This window comes from Drosophila novamexicana, unplaced genomic scaffold (assembly GCF_003285875.2).
Source record: "Drosophila novamexicana strain 15010-1031.04,08,12 unplaced genomic scaffold, DnovRS2.1 tig00000564-arrow-pilon, whole genome shotgun sequence".
NCBI classification, from domain to species: domain Eukaryota; kingdom Metazoa; phylum Arthropoda; class Insecta; order Diptera; family Drosophilidae; genus Drosophila; species Drosophila novamexicana.
In genome coordinates, this window is record NW_020824810.1 from 3,108,044 (window position 1) to 3,116,545 (window position 8,502).

Consider the following 8,502-nt stretch of genomic DNA (forward strand, 5'->3'; position numbering starts at 1 on the left):
ATTTCGGCAAAGCGGAGCAGGCAGTCGCAGAGACGAAACTGACAGACAGGCTCTGACAGACAGGGTCTTCAGATTTATGGCCAGATTGGAAAGATTCTGCGTGTGCATATAATCAACTTATATTGTGTGTGTGTGTGTGTGTGTGTGTGTGTGTGTGTTGAGCAAGGGATGCTCGCATAGAAGAAGCAGCAGCAGCAGCTTCTTCCGCCTGAACTTTTCATGATTACACTCAACTTTTTTTTTTGGCGGAGGAGTAAGTCGCACAAGAGGCACTTGCTTCCTAGCCCAGGAGGCAGCCGTCATGCATGAATGAATGAATGACTGAATGAATGAATGAATGAAAGATTGCGTGGGATAATCGGCGTCGCATTCAATTTAATTTCACAACTATTGCGGGCTGCCGTCGAAGCCCTTCCTGCGAAATGAAAAGAAAAGAACTTTCAAAAGTTGTGCGTCCCCGCTCCCGCCCTTCAAGACAAAGGGGGCGTGTTGAGTGAGGGAAGGGGGTGGGGGGGGGGGGGGGGGGGCACGCAGACAATGCGCGTAGTACAAGGCAGAAAACAAGTGAGCATTCTATAAAATAATTGATGACTGACTGACTCAGTCGTTGGCAGCAATAATTTTTATGCCTCTGCAGTACTCCAGATACACACAAGAGCACACACACACGCACACACACACGCACACACGCACGCACACACACTCGGGCGCACTAAAATCAAATGCCACTCGAAATTCAGCGGCAGTTGCTGTGCGACGCGCCTGAAGATGAAGCTAAAAGCTGAAGTGTATCTGGCAGATGCCGCTGCTTCAATTGCGTGTGACTTTTGCTGAGTGTGTGTGTGAGTGTATCGCTGTGTGTGTGTGTGTGCTGGAGTGTGTGTAGTTATGTTGTACAATCAGTGAACATCTGTAGCACAAATGAAATCTTCAGAACTCAAGGGACCGTGCTGCTGCTGCTGTGGCAATCGTTGCCGCATGTGGATTTCACATGTTGCGCATTTTGCCCACACACAACACACACAACACACAACACACACGCACAACACTCCGCTGAGCCTGTTCTCTAGATAAAGCGCAGCTATTGTGAGCTCGTTCTGCGCTTGCCTTTTAATTTCCTTTTGCTTTTTCGGGCCAGTCTTGTAATCAAACAATTAAAGATGATTTTAATTAATCTATTTATAAGCGGCACAACTCAGCCCCCTCTTTCCCCGCTCTCCCTCTCTGTTGTCGCAACGCCTTCATAACTGCTCAAAAATTTATGCGACTTGACAGCGAGGGGGGGGGGGGGGGGGGCGAGGGTAGGCGAGAGGGTGGGTTTTGTCAGAGACATGACGACAACAACAAACGGCAGAAAACATCTTTAAATTAATTAAGCGTAATTGTTGTTGAATTTGAAACAAAAGTTTCGCAGCCCGCGTATCTGCTGCTGGCGCATAGATACATATGTATCTACAAGATACAATACAATAGATTAGATGTAGGCCCACGCTCGGACCATATGCATGCAATAAGCAAATTATTTATTATTATGCCGCATCAGTTAAATAAGTGGCACAAACCGAGCAGCTGAGCAACTGATGACTCTTATCATTTGTATCTCATTAGAAAAGTTTCAATCTAGCTCAAAGTTTCCGCTGATGCTGACCAGCAGCCTTTAATTCGAGGGGCGGGAGGGCAGTGCTTGCTGGAGATGTTGAGTAGGGGGGGGGGGGGGGGGTATATAGTGTAAGGGAGAAACTTATTTGGCACACACTTGGACCCGAAGCTAATTTATGATGCCCAACGCCAAACAAATCGATTGGCAAACCAGCTGATGTTGCCTACACTCAATGCCAAGACCTTAACTGTGCCTTACACTAGCCTACAAATGAAATAAACAAAAGCCAAAGGAAAGCCAAACTCGAGTTTAAGAAATAGCATTCAAAGAAAAAGAGGGAATATGCTCTATAAACAGGGGACTAGATCGACTTTCATTAGGCTCAAAATTGCAAGGCTCTAAGTCTTATTGTTGCCTACATATTTCTATCAAAAGAGATCTAGAAACCAATTCGAATAGAGTTTGACTGATATAAATTGATGTGAACATAGCATTCACAGAGAAAAAGGGACTAGATCGATATTGATAGGTTTCATGGAAGCGGGGCTAAAAAATTGCAAGGCTCTAAGCCTTATTGTTCCTACCTATATATATCATTGAGTCTCCCTTGCTTTCTCTTCCATTCTAGAATTCTCTTCACCTACTATTTCCGCATTAGGTCCGCAGATGTAGGTGCTTTATCTTTGGTTACCTTTAACTTTTACTTCGCGTCTATCTAAAAACAACTTTCTACCCTTAATGCGCTTAACTCATGGACAGATAATGCATTAGGTAGCTCACAAATTTATCAACGTTGCATGCTAATGCCCTTTTTCAGATAGTTGTACCAGATACATTTTGTGTAGCCCACAATTTATGATGCGAGGGGCCAACAGCTACCTACTTGCGAGAGACAAAGCCCAGTTACGAACGCATCTATTTCTATGTAGATCTTATGTATTGTGCGTATCGATGATCGACATCTAATCCAATGCTAAGTCGCAGCCGATGAACCCGACTGTCCCCTCGGCCTTTCTTGTAGGTAGCCGTTTTTAGGAGCTCTTCTGTCTTGGGCTTAAATTCATCGATGCCTCGCTGCCTTGCTGCCTGCATTGTAACATGCGTTGTTCTTGGTTCTTTGGGTCTGGAATGACAATTAATCACCGCAGGAGTCAAAGATGTTCGATGGTTCATGTTCGCTCCTCCCGTTCACGTTCCCGTTCACGTTCCCGTTTACATTCCCTCGATTGCCTATCCCATGGAGGTTGTTCCCATGCCAATGGACGCTGGCTTGTCCTTAAAACCAAACCCTTGTTTGTCGAGCTAGAAACACCGAGGAGAACACAGTAGAACAACAGCTGTAAGCTGTAGGTTGCTCAAATTTGTACACAGAAATACAACCCCTAAAATTATGACTCTATATTACGTGCCTGTGTGTGTGTGAGTGTGCGAGTGTGTGTGTGTGTGAGCGTGTGACTTGGAAAGGGTAACAGCTCGCGTAAATTATTAAAAAGAAAGAACCAAGCCAAGTATCAAATACCAAAGTGTGAGTCGCGTTCAAATCATATTCATTGCATTTGTCAAAGCCTGAGAATTATTTTGAATGTCGCTGCTGGTTTTGTCACTCCGTCAGCCAGTCTGTCAGTCTGTCAGTCAGTCATTCTGTCATGCTGTCAGTCCAGTTCTGAAAGGGGATCATTATATGCCAATTGGCGATTGTTTGTTGCCCACTCGTTAGCTCGACTCGTTACACACGAGGGCGGCCGCATGAGTACCCGCTTATTCGGCTAAACATCCCAGGATATATATTATCCAATTGCAATTACTCAAAATGAGTGCAACAATTGCTTAGGGAGCTCCTACTAATTGATTGATTTGTTTGGCACTTAGTTAGCTCATTTATGACAATCCTAATGCAATTTATGTAATATTCTCTACATGCATAGATTATGCAATTCATATATGAAACTGCTTTTGTTTATGTTTAAAGATCTTGTAGTTTAATGAAGACATATTTCAAAATGAAATTAGACTCCAATTTGTTATCAAATAGTTCTTCTTGAACCTTAAGTTTTCTATATATAGTCACTTTTATAATTTTCCTAATCACTTTATTGACTTCCATCTCTAATAATTCTTCTAAAGAACACTCAACCTTAAGTTTTCTATATACATGATTAGGCACTTTTATAATTTTCCTAATCACTTTAATTACTTCCATCTCGAATTACTGTATTAATAATAAAAATGTTCCACAGACAAATGTCAAGTCCCACTGAGTTTTTCAGTGCTCAGTTTTTTTATGATCTCAATTTTATGGCCACCTTATTTGGCCCCAGACGAAGGTGATTCATTGAGAATTTCTTTGATATCTTGGCGTTCAAATGTGGCAGCTTTTGATGCTGGCTGTCATATTCGATGTGTCAGATATTATATATATTTTCCAGGAGTTAACTCTATGCGCAGCCCTCGTTCCTGAGGGGGTTGGTAATTGCAATACGCATTCGAATTTGAATTTGAGAGTTGAGAGTTGAATTTGAATAACGGTTACATGACCAAATTATAACTGTAATTGCGCGAGCGTCGCCTGCGCTTGCGGCATGTAGTACGTGTTGTTGTTGTTGTTGTTGTTGCATCTTTTATCAATGCATTAAGTGCCGCCGCGCACTCATTATGAGGGCCTCCCCCCACCGCACGCCGCGGCGGCCCTCGCGCCGAGAAGAACAACAAAAATATACAACAACAACAACAACAACAACAACAAAATATATATGCAGCAGCGAAATCATAAAATGAAACAAAAAATAAATAAAATCCAGAAAGAACAGACATCTTCAGGTCGCCGAAGACTGCATACCCTTACAAATATATATATATATATATTTTTCAAAATTATTTTAGTAAATTTTTTCAAAATCTTTTTATTTAAAATCTGCCCGTTTTTAAGGCAATAATAAAATTTCTTAATTTTATGTCTAATTAGTTTAGTGAAGAGGAAGCAAAGAGGGGGGAGGGCTGGGCTAGACATCTACCCTTCGGGATAGCTCAAGCACATGTAATAACACAAATTTGGTTCAATCCACACAGTGAGGTGGATTTTCCGAAATGTGTGAAACATGCCTCCAATAAAATGTGACAAAGATCTACAAAAATGTTCTACATTTCCATCTGCCAGCTTCTGTTTTGGCCGCATTAAAAAATGCGAATCTATGCCTAGTTTCCAGATTAACTTCAAACAGACCGACAAACTGTATACTCTTCTCTTTTCGCTCAATTCAAAATACGCATGCTTGGGAGTTCGAAGATCAGCTCATTTCATGCTCTACAAATTTCGAGAAAAAACTCAAATACCCTTGGCAAGTGTATATATATAACTAAAAAAAAAACAACAAAAATAAAAAACAACAAAAATAAATAAAAATGGAAAATACACGCTGGCGTTCAAAAGGGCACGCTTTTCATAATAAACATTAGCGCGGCGACAGAGCGTCAGCCTGTCAGTCGGACGAACGGACGGACGGACGAAGCGATCGGTGCGACTCTGCCTCCTACTCCGCCTACTCTTGGCCTGTTGTAGTTCGCCCTCCCTACCGTCGCCGCTCGCCCCTCGCCCCCAGCTGGTTCTCATGGTTCGCTGGCGTCCGTTCAGCACTTTTGTTTGTTTGTTTGTGAATTGGTCGTCTTTAGTTACACTTGAATACGTTTTGTGTGTCCGACTCTGTGTGTGTGTGTGTGTGTGTGTGTGCATGTGTTAGTGTGTGGGTTATGGCAGTTGCCCGGCAGTCGCATTCGCACTGCACTTCACCCACTTCGCTTGCACTTTGGCGTGCGCTTAAAAATAGAATTGCATACTTAGCGGCGCAGGAAGCGGCCGCTGTCAACGGCTTTGAGACCCCCCTCCCCCCTTCCCCAACAATCTACACTCAGAGAAAGTTTGCTCAAAAAAGTAAAGTTTAAAGAAATAGTATTCATTGGTTCCTCAAATTTTGCAAACATTTCAAATATTTTATAATTAAATATGAGTCTAGTTTCCAAAATTGACAAAAACATCTTTTAAAAAAAGGACTTCAATTAAGCATAAAAATACTTGAAATAAAAAGATGCCCACAAGACATTTCGTTCTTTAAAGTTATTTTCATTAAATATGAATCAAACTAGTTTTTAAACAAAAATATAAAATACTTATTAATTAATACAAAAATATTTAAGAAAAATGTCTACAATTAACTACAAAATACTTTTAATAAGAAGTTGCCTGCTTAAACTTAGCCTTAAGGTGCTCAATGATAGTGCAACATTTCTTAGATTAAGTGTTGTTTTTTACAGGACTGAAAATATTTCTTGAATTATGAATTCTAATAACAAGTTTGAAAGAATCGAATTCGATTTGTTCTGAAAATTTTAAAAACTACTGAAATATTTAATAAAAAGGACTTCAATTGAGTATGAAATCAATTTGAATAGCATAGACATAGGAATAGGATAGGATGACTTAGGATCTTGCTCTTTTTAAGCTCTTAAAATCTGAAATCAATTTGCGACTTGACATTTGACATTTGTGCAATGTTTTTCGCCGAGTGCACAGCTCGGTTGCCTTTTGTCTTGGCCACAAAACTTGCTGTTCCAAGTCCAGGCTGTGGGGCGTCTTATTATAGCTAAGCATGTTGGCTACTTACGCGTTGTTGTTGTCTTTGTTGTTGTTGTTGTTGTTGTTGTTGTTGTTGTTGCTATTTGTTGTCTGCTGCAGTGCGGCAGCGTTGGGCGTGGATGTCAGCAGTGGCTGCTTATGAGTAAACATGTATCCAGTTACAATGTTGTATGCAAGTGTCCTGCGTATCCTTTTTGAAAGGCCTGCCCGAATTGTCCCTCTCTCTCAGCGTGCAAGTGTGTGTGTTTGCTTGGGACATCTGTAACCTTATCGCCTATACACTTTAGTCTCAGTTTTATACACTCGTATATTCGTTTCTTTTTTTTGTTCGCGCTGCGTATCCTGCTTCAATATTTCATATAGTTGCCGCCAGCTGCCTATGTGTGTGTCGTTTTATACACATACACATTTATCTATATACATATTATGCATTAAATTGAACACTTCACATAGTTGTTGCCCGTGGTGCCGCGCACACACACACACACACACACACGCGCTAACAACGCGCGCACGCACACCGTTTCAAATATCCTGCTGGTGCTCTCACAATATCAACATGATAACGGCAACAACAACAACAGCTCAGCATTGCGGCATTGTTATTGTTATTGTTATTGCTGTCGTTGCTGTCGGCAGCGCGACACACACACAAAGACGCAGGCACAGTTACGGCGCGTATTTGGTTCCCGCATAAAACAGTTCGATCTCTTCACGTTTTCGATCTCACGTTCTTTTTCTTACGGTATTTGGCGCGTCGCTGCGTCCGTTTGCTTTGACGTTACGAATCGGAATGAAGTTGCGCTGCTCACTTGTGGCACACCGACAGCAGCAGCAGCAGCAGCCACCACAACGTAACGCGCGCACTCTCTCTCTCTCTCGCACTCTCGTGCGCTCTTTACGTAGCGCTCTCAGCGCTCAGACGTGCAGTTGGCGCAGGCAGCGGCAGCGCCAGCAGCAACAGCAGCAGCATCCCCAGTAACAGCAGCACGTTCTGTTAATGTTGTTGTTGTTATTCTTGTTGGAGCTGGCATATGTGCAGGAAGTGGAAGTGGGGAAGAGCACACGCAGCTCTGTTGCCGTTGCTCTCCCATCGCACTCTTTGGCATTGCTATTTTGTATCTTTTCGCCCGTTTTCCTGTTTCTCCCTATGTTTCTAATTTTACACACGAAATTCCAGAGATGCTTTCATATTTTCGTTTGATGATTTATTGACTGCAGCGGCAATTAAAGGCCTTTTATTTCACTTTTTATCAACTGCATTTCATTGACATTGACGACGAGGGCGCTGCTGCTTGTGTGTTTTATTTATATTTTTGTTGTGCGCGCACCCACAAACGCACACGCACACACACACACACCTACGCCTACAACAGGAGACTTTTTGTCTGCCTTTTCAAGTTTTGGCTTTAACAAATTTTGTTAGCGGCTTTCAGGTTGTCCAAAATGTTGACATTTACTTTGCGAATTGTTATTAATATTCTTTAAATTGTTTAATAACGTTTTTCTTTATGCTTAACACGTTTTTTTTGCTGTTGTTCAAGGAGCGCATTCCAATGCCATCCGTCAGCAGCAGCGACTCCAATCAGAACCTGCTCCTGAAGTTTGCAGCATCCAACTGATACGACACAGAGCCTGCACAGCGTCATCTAGCGGCAGGGCTGGGCAAATACGGTGTCATAGCTGATAGCTTTTTGTGTCGTGCGTTCCGATATTTCGATATGTTTTGTGGCGGTAGTCGATATAGTCGTTAAGTGGGTAAATTTATTGTGGGCACATTTCGTTAAATGTGGCCTGTCGTTAAGTGCGTCACTTAGTGCGTTCATTTAGTTGAGACTTCTACTAACTGTAGCGCAGACAACAACCGCAAACAGTGCTTATCAAAGGCTAAACGCACACTCAAACTGTGCTGTTAATTTTTTATTTAACATTTGAAATACTTTTTCGAGCTAATTTATAAAAACAAAATGGCCGAAGCCCTTTTAAATGGGAGACAATAGTTTTTCCACCTATTTTCCGACTTTCCGCATAAGTGAAATACGCTATCTTTCTTTTTTCATAACGGATTTCCAAATTTGAACTGTTTTTTTCCCACAAAACCTTTGCAAATGCATTTTCCACAAATTGTGGTGGATTAACCGAAAAGTGTGAAACATGTCTCCAATTAAATGTATCAAGATCTTTCCGAATAAAATACTCGGCCGCTTCTTGCTCTCCAATTCCAGTAAAAAGTCATAAAATTTAACATCCAAGACACAAAAAACATATACCGTAT